Here is a 13,353-nt window from a genome sequence, read left to right as displayed (position 1 = left end):
GAGCTCAAGAACTCCATAAGATCTTCAAGAGGAAGAACAAACCGCCATCACTAAGGTGGACTCGTTCTTTAATTTCCTTGTTCTTTATTTTCCTGTTTTTCGAATTTTTATGCTTATGTTTATCTATGTTTGTGTCTTATTACATGATCATTAGTCTCTTAGTGTCTATGCCTTAGAGCTATGAGTGTCCTATGAATCCATCAACTTTCTTAAATGAAAAATATTTTTAATTGAAAAAGAAAAAGAAGTGCATGAATTTCAATTTTTAAAACAGTTTAATTATCTTGATGTGGTGGCAATGCTATTGTTTTTATGAATGAATGCTTGAACAGTGCATATTTTTGAATTTGATTGTTTATGAATGTTAAAATTGTTGGCTCTTGAAAGAATGAAAGGAAAAAGAGAAATGTTATCTGATGATCTGAAAAATCATAAAATTGATTCGGGAAGCAAGAAAAAGCAGTGAAAAGCTTGCAAAAAAAAAAGATATATGTGAAAAAAAAAAGAGAAGAGAAAAAGCAAGCAGAAAAAGTCAATACCCCTTTAAACCAAAAGGCAAGGGTGATAAAAAGGATCCAAGGCTTTGAGCATCAGTGGATAGGAGGGCCCACAGAAATAAAATCCTGGCCTAAGCGGCTAAAACAAGCTGTCCCTAACCTTGTGCTTGTGGCGTGAAGGTGTCAAGTGAAAACTTGAGACTGAGCGGTTAAAGTCGAGGTCCAAAGCAAAAAGAAGAGTGTGCTTAAGAACCCTGGACACCTCTAATTGGGGACTCTAGCAAAGCTGAGTCACAATCTAAAAAGGTTCACCCAGTTATGTGTCTGTGGCATTTATGTATCCGGTGGTAATACTGGAAAACAAAGTGCTTAGGGCCACGGCCAAGACTCATAAATTAGCTGTGTTCAAGAATCAACATAATTAACTAGGAGAGTCAGTAACACTATCTGGATTATGAGTTCCTATAGATGCCAATCATTCTGAACTTCAAAGGATAAAGTGAGATGCCAAAACTGTTCAGAAGCAAAAAGCTAAAAGCCCCGCTCATCTAATTAATACTGATCTTCATAGATGTTTTTGGAATTCATTGTATATTCTCTTCTTTTTATCCTATTTTACTTTCAGTTGCTTGGGGACAAGCAACGATTTAAGTTTGGTGTTGTGATGAGCGGATAATTTATACGCTTTTTGGCATTGTTTTTAGTATGTTTTTAGCATGTTTTAGTTAGTTTTTATTATATTTTTATTAGTTTTATTTAAAATTCACTTTTCTGGACTTTACTATGAGTTTGTGTGTTTTTCTGTGATTTCAGGTATTTTCTGGCTGAAATTGAGGGACCTGAGCAAAAATCTGATTCGGAGGCTGAAAAGGACTGCAGATGCTGTTGGATTCTGACCTTCCTGCACTCGAAGTGGATTTTCTGGAGCTACAGAAGCCCAATTGGTGCGCTCTCAATTGAGTTGAAAAGTAGACATCCAGGGCTTTCCAGAAATATATAATAGTTTATACTTTTCCCAAGATTTGATGGCCCAAACCGGCGTTCAAAGTCAGCATTAGAATTCCCAGCGTTAAACGCCGGAACTGGCACCAAAGCTGGAGTTAAACGCCCAAACTGGCACAAAAGCTGGCGTTTAACTCCAGAAAAAGCCTCCACTCGAAAATGCTTCAATGCTCAGCCCAAGCACACACCAAGTGGGCCCCGAAAGTGGATTTTTACGTCATTTACTCATTTCTGTAAACCCTAGGTCACTAGTTCATTATAAATAGGACCTTTTGCTATTATATTTTCACCTCATGACACATTACACGTTTTATTTTGTATCTTCTACGGCATGAGTCTCTAAACCTCATGGTTGGGGGTGAGGAGCTCTACTGTGTCTTGATAGATTAATGCAATTACTACTGTTTTTCCCCATTCAATCATGCTTGTTCTATTCCAAGATACCACTTGTTCTTCAACCTGATGAATGTGATGATCCGTGACACTCATCACCATTCTCACCTATGAACGTGTGCCTGACAACCACCTCCATTCTACCTTCGATTGACTGTGTATCTCTTGAATTCTTTGATCAGAATCCTCGTGGTATAAGCTAGAATCCATTGGCAGCCATTCTTGAGAATCCGAAAGGTCTAAACCTTATCTGTGGTATTCTGAGTAGGATTCAAGGATTGAATGACTGTGACGAGCTTCAAACTCGTGATTGTGGGGCGTTAGTGACAGATGCAAAAGAATCACTGGATTCTATTCCGACATGATCGAGAACCAACAGATGATTAGCCGTGCTGTGACAGAGCGCGTTGAACATTTTCACTGAGAGGACGGGAGGTAGCCATTGACAACGGTGAAACCCAACATACAGTTTGCCATGGAAGGAGCCTTGCATGCATGAAGAAGAAGACAGTAGGAAATCAGAGGTTCAGAAGACAAAGCATCTCCAAAGCCTCAACCTATTCTCCATTACTGCAAAACAAGTATTTATTTCATGTTCTTTTACTTTTTACAATTAAATCTCAGAGTTATTGATATCCTAACTAAGAGTTACGAGATAACCATAGCTTACTTCAAGCCGACAATCTCCGTGGGATCGACCCTTACTCACGTAAGGTATTACTTGGACGACCTAGTGCACTTGCTGGTTAGTTGTGCGGAGTTACAAAAGTGAGATTGCAATTTCGTGCACCAATGCTCACCAGCACGTCCTCAGCAATTCATACCACCGAGATTATGCTTTTATCTTCTAAAACAAAACGTGCTGCCGACCTTTTTAAGGGAGGGAGCCTCAAAGCATCATATACAGATAACGGCTTAATGCTAACACATGCGCCTAAATCACACATGCAGTCAAAAAATTGTACACCCCCAACGGTACATGTAACCATGCATGGCCCCGGATCCCCACACTTTTCTGGTATGGCACCCATTAAAGCAGATATAGAGCTACCTAAGGGAATAGTTTCTAAATCCTGTATTCTATTCTTATGCATGCACAAATCCTTTAGAAACTTTGCATATTTAAGTACCTGGCTAATAGCATCAAAAAGGAGAATGGTTACCTCAACCTTTTTGAAGATCTCTACCATCTTTGGGTCGAGCTCCATCTGCTTTCTGAACTTTCTAGCAAGGTGCGGAAAGGGGATAGGGATGGCGTCTCTTGTAGCTTCAGCTCCTATTGGTGCGCTATTCTCTGGTTGAGCTGCTTCTTCCTCAACCATGTCTTGTACCTCATCCTCCTTTTCAGCATCCTCTACCTTAACAATATCTTCAGCTTGAATGTCCTCCTTTGGGCTTGGCTCCTCATGACTTCTCTCTTGCAGTGTGATTTCGAACCTCAAAGTGATGGCATTGATGCCACCTTTGGGGTTGGGTAAAGGTTGAGAAGGAATTGCACTGGAGTTGGAGGGTTGATTGTTGGGAGCGGAAGGTGGTTCCATCTGGGAGATGAGAGCTTGTAGGGTGGAGGTAAGACCATTGATGCTAGAGGTAAGTGTATTCTGAAGGTCTTTCTGTCCTTGTACAATAGAGAGAAGCATCTCATCATTGTGGAAGAAGGGTAAGTGATTTGAGGGGCTTGCTGTTGGTTGTTCTGAGACGCTTGGGACTGCCTTTGGTGAGGTGCCCTGTAAGGCTGGTTTTGGTTCTGCTATCTATTATTGTTGTTCCACCTCTGATTCCCACTATTATCTCTACCTCCTCGGTTGTAGTTATCCCTCCATCCTTGGTTGGAATTATCTTTCCAGCCTTGGTTGGAGTTATCTTGCCAATCTTGGTTGTAGTTCCCACCTTGGTTATAATTGCCGCCTTGTTGATAGTATCCTTGATTCGGGCGGTCATAGAAATTATGAGTAGCTGCCAAGGTGTTGTCTTCTTGTTGGAGCTGCGGACACTCATCAGTGTAATGAGTATAACAGGCACATATTCTGCACACTCTCTGAAGAACCAACTGTTGACACTGTTGTTGTGGGGGAGGCTGAGATTATTGTTGATTCAGCTGTAGCTGCTTCAGTATGTTGGTCATCTCTCCCAGAGTCTGGGTGAGGGCAGCAGTCTCACTGCTAGAGGAAACCTCCGCAATAGCCTTGGGATGGTTGTTCCTATGCCTGGCATTCCGGGTAGACTCTGCTAGATCAGTGATCAGTTGCCAAGCTTCTGTCGCCGTCTTGTACTTCTTCAGACAACCATTACTTGCAGCATCTAATGTAGTCTTATCCTGAGGCTTCATGCCTTGTGTGAAGTAGCTGATCAACACCATCTGATCAATCTTGTGGTGGAGACATGAATCTAGAAGATTCTTGAAGCACTCCCAATATTCATAAAGGGTCTCTGACTCACCTTGGATAATGCAGAAAATCTCTTTCCTCAGTCTATCTGTAACTTCAGCTAGAAAGTATTTTTTCAAAAACTCCCTTCTGAGCAGATCCCAATTGGTAACGACCTCTTCAGGTTAAGTATAGAATCACTCCCTTGCCTTTCCCTCAAGAGAAAATGGGAAGGCATACATCCAAATAGTAGTCTCGTCTACACCATGATGCCTAGTAGTTGAGCAGGCTGTCTGAAAATCCCTGAGGTGCTTGATAGGCTCTTGAACAGGTAAGCTATGAAACTTGGGCAGTAAGTTGATTAGCGCAGTCTTCAGTTCAAAATCTGCAGCCAGATTTGGGTGACGCACTTGATACGGTTGCAGTGTAAAGTCTGGAGCTCCTGCTTCCTGGAGAGTAATCCTTTTGGGCTCTGCCATATTACCTGCACGTAAATCAACAGAATCAGTAGAAGAGGAGCTTGTTTTTTCCTCAAATGGCGTTTCAGATTCGCCCTTAGAGGCTAACCGATACCGAGCTCACCTAATACGTGAAATAGTTCTTTCAATTTCAGGATCAAACGCGGCTAAGCTTGGATCAGGCAATGAATGCGTCATTCAATGAAAGAAACATACAACTCATGGTAATAAAATAAAATAAAATATACAAATATGTAAAATTAGAAATATTTACACCAACTAATAATTTAGCACGCAATTGCAACTCCCCGGCAACGGCGCCAAAAATTGAATGGGCGGAAATACACTGATTAAGAATTTATAGAGAAAACAGCATTGCAAGTACAGTTCTTAGCCGACAAAAATTCCGCTTACCAATTTAAAAAGAGTTGTCACAAATTAAGAATAAAAATACTGGGAGTAGAAATCTCAGGTCATCTCCCAACGAGTTGACAAAAGGGTTCTATTTTATTAGTCAGGAATTTTCTGAGAAATTTTAAGAGTTGGAGAACAGGAAAATAAATAATTATAAATTAAGGCAATGGAAATTAACAAGAGAATTTATATAATCGAAATAAAAAGCCTTGACTGGGAGAAGATTAATTGGAATTTCTATCCTTGTTGAATTTTTCCAAATGTAATGATAATAGATTGTTGTTTCTACTTAGTTATCCTTTACTGAATAAAGGAAAGTCAAGTAACTAACTAACCAGCTCTGAATCCCAAGTCCTGATCCTCTCCTAAAGAAGGATTGGAGTTAGAGACTAGAGAGCCAGCCAACAACTTCTAATTCCCAATTGACACTTGAGTATTCCAACTCAAGGGTCTCCTTTTAATCAACTCCCAAGTCAAGTTGGAAGTCTACTCCATTGACATGAATACAACCTTCACAAACATATAAAGGGAATAAAAAGAAGACATGATAAATTAATTAAAATAATAACTGAAAATTAATTAAAGATAAAAATAATTCTTTGCATTAATAAATCCCAAAATCCTAAACATACGTATCTGAACAGGGTTAATAGGTAATCAAAAGAGTAAAGGAATAAGAAAACAAACTAGAATAATGGAAACTTCAATGGAGGAAGTAACTCTTCTCAATATTCAAAATCAAAAGCATAAAACTCTAAAACTGTGTATGTGAAGAAAACCTAGAGGAAGTAGTGATTTCTCTCTCTAAGATTCTAATCTAAAACTAAAAACTATGCGAATGAGAATGTGTCAATGTGTGTTGAGTCTCTGCTTGTCCCCTGGCTCTAATCTGTGTTTTTGGGCCAAAAACTGGGTCTAAACTCAGCCCAAAGTTGTCCCCAGCGGTTTTAGCATTTTCTGCACGTGGCGCATGTCACGCGTACGCGTCAGTCACGCGTACGCGTCGATGGTCATCTTCGCATGTCACGCATACGCGTCAGGTACGCACACGCGTCGCCGTGCGATCTCGCTTCTCACGCGTACGTGTCAGGTGCGCGCGCGCGTCGCCATGAAAATCTCCAAATCATGCGCACGCATGAGCCATGCGTGTGCGTCGCTCCTCGCTGGTTGTCTCCTTAGTTTCTTGTGTTCCTTCCATTTTTGCAAGCTTCCTTTCTCTCCTCTAAGCCATTCCTGCCCTATAAAGCCTGAAAACGCTTAACACATAGATCACGGCATCGAATGGTATACAGAGGAGTTAAAAATACACAATTTAAAGGTTTGGAAAGCAAGTTTTCAATCATAGAACAGAATTAGGAAGGATTTGTAAAATTATGCAATTTATATGAATAGGTGTGCAAAGACTTGATAAAAACCACTCAATTGAGCACAAGATAAATCATAAAATAGTGGTTTATCAAGACCTTCGTCTATTAGGGGCAGTGGTGTGATGCACGGAAACTTGTATCGCTACAAATTTCTCTTCGGCAAGTATACCGAATTGTCGTCAAGTAATAACTCACAATAGAGTGAGGTCGAATCCCACAGAGATTAACGGATTAAGCAAGCAACGGTTAATTAATTAGCCTAGTTAGACAAGAACAATTGGATGATGAGCAACAAGGAAATGTAAATGACATAAAAGTAAAGGAGAGCAATAAAGTGAAAAAAAGTAAATGGCAAGAGAAGTAAAGTGCTGGAAAATAAAAGAGCAAGAAAAGTAAAGTACGGGAAAGTAAATGCAAGAAAGAAAAGTACAAGAAAGTAAATAACTAAAAGTAAAAGAAAAGAAGAGCATTGGGATAGAGAGATATTGAATTCTCCAGATCAATTACTTTCATCTCTTCCTCAATCCATGCAACTCATTGATCTCTTAACAATCTTAGGTGATTGAATCCCACTTCCTTGGCAATTCAATCTCTCTAAGCTTGAACAATTGCCCAATTCCTTGATCAAATTTCTCATGGGAAGAGATGAAGTTTGGTCACTGATTATACCACCACCTTCTTAGATCAAAGTATTGGTAGGATTACATGTCATTATATCCATCCAACCCCCAACCTAATCCAATGTGAGAAAGATTTCAAGCACGGTTCTGTGATTTCTCTTCCAAGCCTATCACAAAACCCAAGTACATTCAATTTCTCTTCCAAGACAATTGAATGCTTAAATGAAGAATGAAATCTTTCTAATAAATCAAAGAGAATGAAAGGAGGAAGAAGAAGTAAAACAATTTAATCCATCAAATAACAATAAAGCTTTCTTTCCCAATGGAAAGAGTTAGTGATTCATAACTAAAATATTTACAAGTAAGAAAGTGAAAGAGGAGAAGAGAATGGTGGGGAAGAGGAGTCCGAAGACTCCCTCCTTGGCTCAATGTCTCCCAGTACAGTACTTGATCCCCCCCCCCCTTTTGAATGTAGAAACTAAGGCCTTTATATAGGCTCTCCTAAATTACAAAATCAAATGAAATTAAAAGCAAATTACAATTAAATAAAAATTCCTATTCTAGGTGCTTCTTGTGCCTTTGATTGAGTGAGGTTATTGAGCTCTGCTTGCTTGAGAGGTGAACGCATGCTTCAGGGGTGTATTGGCATTTATTGGGGTCATTTTTGGTGTCACAGGCGTTGAGAAATACTCTCAGGCTCGCTTCAATGTTTGATCCAACGTTTGACCCAAAGTTGTACCCAAAGTTAGACCCAACGGTTGACCCAGCATTGGTGCACCAGCGTTGGTAACAACATCTGATTCTGAAGCTCAAACTTATTGTCCACCCCATACTATTATATATTGTTGGAAAGCCCTAAATTTCTACTTTCCAATATCGTTAGAAGCGCATCATTTGGAGCTCTACATCTCGAGTTATACGCCATGGAAAGTGAAGAGGTCAGCTGGCCTTACTATAGGTTGATACTATGTTCATCTTTGCACTTTTGGGGTAGTTTTCTCCCTTAATTATAGTGTCCACCATGTAGTGCCATATATTATTGGAAATCTCTAGATTCCTACTTTCCAACGCCTTTGAAATCACCTCATTTAGAGCTCTGTAGCTCAAGTTATTATTATTTGAAGAAGGCACAGTCAGGCTGTCAGGAGCAAAGTTGGAGGCAACGTTGGAGGCCAACTTTGGCTCCAACGTTGCCCTCTTGAGCATGGAAAGTTGGAAGTAACGTTCGAGGCTAGCTTTGGCTCCAACTTTGGCCTCTCCTCTTCTTCATCAACGTTTGATCATCACCAACGTTCTCCAACTTTGTACTTCAACGTTGCCAGCAATGTTGGACCACCAACTTTGGCTCCAATGTTGCACCTCTTTCTTGGCACGTTTGAGGCAATGTTGGTGAGCCAACTTTGGCCACCAACGTTGCTTTTTCTACTTCTTCCTTGGCCCTTCTCTACTTCTCTTTTAAGCTCCTTTCTTTTTTCATGCTTGTTTTGTGCTTTTTACTTCCTTTTTCCACCAAATTCTACAAAATAGATCAACTCAAAGAGATGAAAGTAATCTATGATTTAAGCACAAAAATACTCAATAATTAAGCATGAATAGTAAAAATTAAAGGTGAAAAAGTATAGAAAAGCAAGCCATGATGCCCTGGCATCATGGTGCAAGAAAGGGTTCATTGTTTGAGGGAAAGGTATTATAGTTGGAAGGTAGTTCATATTGGTGAAAGTCTTGAGGTGGTGTGTATAGAATTTGTGGTTCATGGGAGTATTTGTATTGGGGATGTGGTAGTTCTAGATATGGTTCATATGGTGGTTGGTATGCTGGATATGGGTTAGGATCATATGGAGGTAAATGGTGGTATGAGGCTTGTGAGTATGGTGGACAACAATATTGAGGGTTTGGTTCATAATTGGGTACATTGTGGGGTGGATTATAACCATGAGAGATTTGAGGAGGTTGTTGCCATGAAGGTTGACCATAAACATGTCGCTCCTCCCTAATTTGATATCCATTCCCACAATGTGGTTCCTCATTGAAGTTTTCATTCCCTACAACATAATTGTAACCAAACTCATAGCCAAAGTGATGAGAATTCATGGTGACAAGAGAAAACAAAAACAAAAGCTAACAAGAACTAATAAAAAAGAACTAACTCCTAAAACAAGCAAAAACTAACAAAGAAGCATATTCACAATATCAACATATATACAATAGCCAATAATATAACACCATTGCAATTTCCCGGAAACGGCGCCATAAATTTGATAGTGAGGATTTGTATCGGTTCGGAATTTCGAACAAAATAATTTCGTTGTGAACATAGCACAAACCGATAATCGATCCTCACATCAAATTTAAATTAGATTGGTTGTCACAAGTACAACCCCAATAAGAATTAACCGAAGTATTTAAACCTCGGGTCGTCTCACAAGGAATTGCAATGAAGTGGTCAATTGTTGGCTGTGAAGGAAACAAGGGGGGTTTGATTTGTAAAAGGGACAAGAAAATAAATGGCAAGAAAATAAAGGTAACAACTAAAGAAAGCAAGTAATAAAGAGAGATATTCATGGCAAGGATTGAGAATATAGGCTTTCTATCCTAGTCATATAATGATTAACAAGAATTCATCTTATTTAGTCAACTCAAACCAAGAAGAAGGTACAATATTAACTTCACACGAGAGAACGTCAAATAAGACTAGTTAATCATATCACAATAATTATCAAGAGCTTGTCCTATTTAGTCAACTCAAACCAAGAAGAAGGTACAATATTAACTTCCACGAGAGAACGTCAAATAAGACTAACAACTCTAGATCGCCAACTTAAGTTGGGTGTTCATGACTCAAGATTGCCTAATTTCTCTTTCCACGCCAAGAATGCTCAAAAATCTACTCTAACATCCAACCAAGCATTTTGTCAAACACTTGGTGGGTGTAAAAGGAAAGCATAATAAAAGTGCAAGAAGAGATAAATTCTACAACTACCAATTGCAAGGAAACAATAACAACAACTCAATTAAACATCAAAGAACATAAAACATAAAAATGCATTAAATGAGATCCAAATCCAACAAGAGAACATCAACATGAAAGGAGGCATGAAAAGGGAAATTAACACTACAGACTAAGAGAATTAAACTACTAGAGCATGAAAATATAAAAGAAATAAGATGAGAACAAGAAAATAAACCTAGATCTAAGATGAAAAGTAACCTAAGAACCCTAATTCTACAGAGAAGAGGGAGCTTCTCTCTCTAGAAACTAACCTACATGATGCTAACCTAAAACTAATTGTCCCCCCTTTGTCCAAGCTTGAAGTTTGCATGAAATAGCCTCAGAAACGAGTTGGATTTGGGCCTGAGAAGCTCTGAAATTGCCCCCAGCGAATTCACTTTAAGTGGATAACGTGCCTGACATCACGCGTGCCCATGGGTGACACGTACGCGTCGCTGGCAAGAATTCCTCCTCACACGTATGCATGGCTGACGCGTACGCGTGGCTTTGCGAATGTCCTTCTCACGCGTACGCGTGGATGACGCGTGCGCGTGGCCCTTAATTCTCCAAATGCTCATTTTTCATGAATTCTCCACCTTGCATGCTTTTCTCCTCACTTCTTCCATCCAATACTTGCCTTATGAACCTGAGATCACTCAACAAACATATCAAGGCATCGAATGGAATTAAGGTGAATTAAAATCACCAATTTAAGGGCCTAAAAAGTATGTTTTTACACTTAAGTAGAAATTAAGGGAGAATTACAAAACCATGCTATTTCATTGAATAAATGTGAGATAAGTTGATAAAATCCCCCAAATTAAGCACAAGATAAACCACAAAATTGGAGTTTATCACTTTACCTAACACGTCACACCTACAACCTCCACGTAGGAGATAGAGTATCATGTTAACCGTTTCAAGCTGGATTGGAGACCTATATGGCATATATCTAGAAATTTTGAGGATCCGGGACCTAGTTAATTTTTATGAGGGACAAATCTGTCGAACCGCCAAATCTTTGGGGACCTATTTGGGGTATTACTCTACATTTTAATTGCTGTCCATGCAAAATCTTTTAACCAGTTACATTGTTTGACACTTTTCATTATGTCGCTCCAGGGGCCATTTGATTTGGGTTCTTTATTTTTCATCAATATTTTTTCTAAGTTACTGCCATTACAAGTGGTCACACTTCGCTTCCAAAGAGGCTTGCCTTCTGCAGAGAATCTCTACCATCATTTAAAGAGGAGCGTGGCATTTTTCTGTCCCTCTCTCCGCACAAAAAAAATTGATTGTAGTGATATGATCTTTTTTTCCACTACTTTAGGCATTTTGAACAAACTCAGATAGTATAAAGGCGGATTATTTATCACTATTTTGATCATGACTAATCTCCCTACTCTTGACAACAGTCCCACCTTCCACTTGGCTAGCTTCTTCTCAATTTTTTTCTATCACCGGTTTTCAAGTTGACACTCTTCTTGGGTTTGCCCCTAAAGGAATACCCAAATATGACATCAGGAGCTTACCAACTGGGCATCTTATTTCATCTGCTAGTTTCTTCGCTTCTGACTCTACCACATTTATTGGAATTAGAACTGATTTCTTGTAATTTATAACCAGACCAGACATTAATCCAAAGCAATCTAGTATTCTTCTGTTATTCTTTATAAGCTTTTTTTTTTTCCAGACAGAAAAAAACTGTGTCATCTGCAAACTGTAGGTGTGATAGGAGAATTTTGTCTCCTCCCACCTCTATACCCCATGTTAGGCCTTTTCCCATCGCCATCCCCAACATTTTGTTTAAAGTTTCGGCTATCAGAATTAAGAGCAAGGATGAAATAGGGTCCTCTTGGCGCAACCCACGTTTCATTTGGAATGGTTCAGTTGGGCTGCCATTTATTAGGAATGACATCATTGATATTTTTAGAAGTCCTTCTATCCACTCTCTCCACTTAAATCCAAACTTCATCCAATCTAAGTCATGGTTTTCAAAGCTCTATCTGACCGTATCATAAGCTTTCTGAAAATCTAGCTTTAAGATAATCCCTTCTTTCTTTTTATTTTTCAACCATGCCACCGTTTCACACGCAATGAGAGCGCCATTTAGGATTTATCTGTCTTGAATGAAAGCTGCTTGTACTTCTCCTACTAAATTTTTCATTACCTTCTTTATTCTATCTACCATAATTTTTTAGATGACTTTATATACACTTTCAATCATGCTTAATGGCCTGAAGTCTTTTATCTCTATTGGAACGTCAACCTTTGAAGCCAACACCACCCATGTCATGTTGAGACTTGTTGGTAGATAACCCGTTCTGAAGAATTCCATCACGGTCTCACTGAATTCTCCACCAATGATATCCCAAGTCCTCTTGATGAAGAACATATTAAAACCATCCGGTCTAGGAGCCTTAGTTGATCCATAACTCCACACCACTTTCTTAATTTCTTCCATTGTTAGAAATTTTTCCAAGTCAATCGCTTGGTCCTCTGACGTTAGAATTTTTGCCAGTAAAAAATTTTATAAAAACAGTCACGTTGTAGGTATAGTTTCTAAACCAACAGAAATCCCTTCGTAAAAACGTTTTGGTTGTCACAAGTAACAAACCCCTAAATAAATTGATAACCGAAGTATTTAAACCTCGGGTCGTTGGTGCACGAAATTGTGATCATCAACAATGGTGCCAAAGGACTTGGCGCTCTTAAACGTGAATCACACTTTGTCACAATTCCGCACAATTAACCAGCAAGTGCACTGGGTCGTCCAAGTAATAAACCTTACGTGAGTAAGGGTTGATCCCACGGAGATTGTCGGCTTGAAGCAAGCTATGGTCATCTTGTAAATCTCAGTCAGGCAGATTCAAATGGTTATGGAGTTTAAGGTGATGAAAATAAACATAAAGTAAAGATAGAGATACTTATGTAAATCATTGGTGGATTTCAGATAAGCGTATGAAGATGCTTTGTTCCCCTTGAACCTCTGCTTTCCTATTGCCTTCTTCCAATCATTCATACTCCTTTCCATGGCAAGCTTTATGTTGGGCATCACCGTTGTCAATGGCTACATCCCGTCCTCTCAGTGAAAATGGTCCTGATGCTCTGTCACAACATCGGCTAATCAGCTGTCGGTTCTCGATCATGTCGGAATAGGATCCATTGATCCTTTTGCGTCTGTCACACGCCCCACAATCGCGAGTTTGAAGCTCGTCACAGTCATCCCTTCCCAGATCCTACTCGG

Source organism: Arachis hypogaea, chromosome 20 (assembly GCF_003086295.3).
Source record: "Arachis hypogaea cultivar Tifrunner chromosome 20, arahy.Tifrunner.gnm2.J5K5, whole genome shotgun sequence".
Taxonomy (NCBI): domain Eukaryota; kingdom Viridiplantae; phylum Streptophyta; class Magnoliopsida; order Fabales; family Fabaceae; genus Arachis; species Arachis hypogaea.
This window is presented reverse-complemented; position numbering follows the sequence as displayed.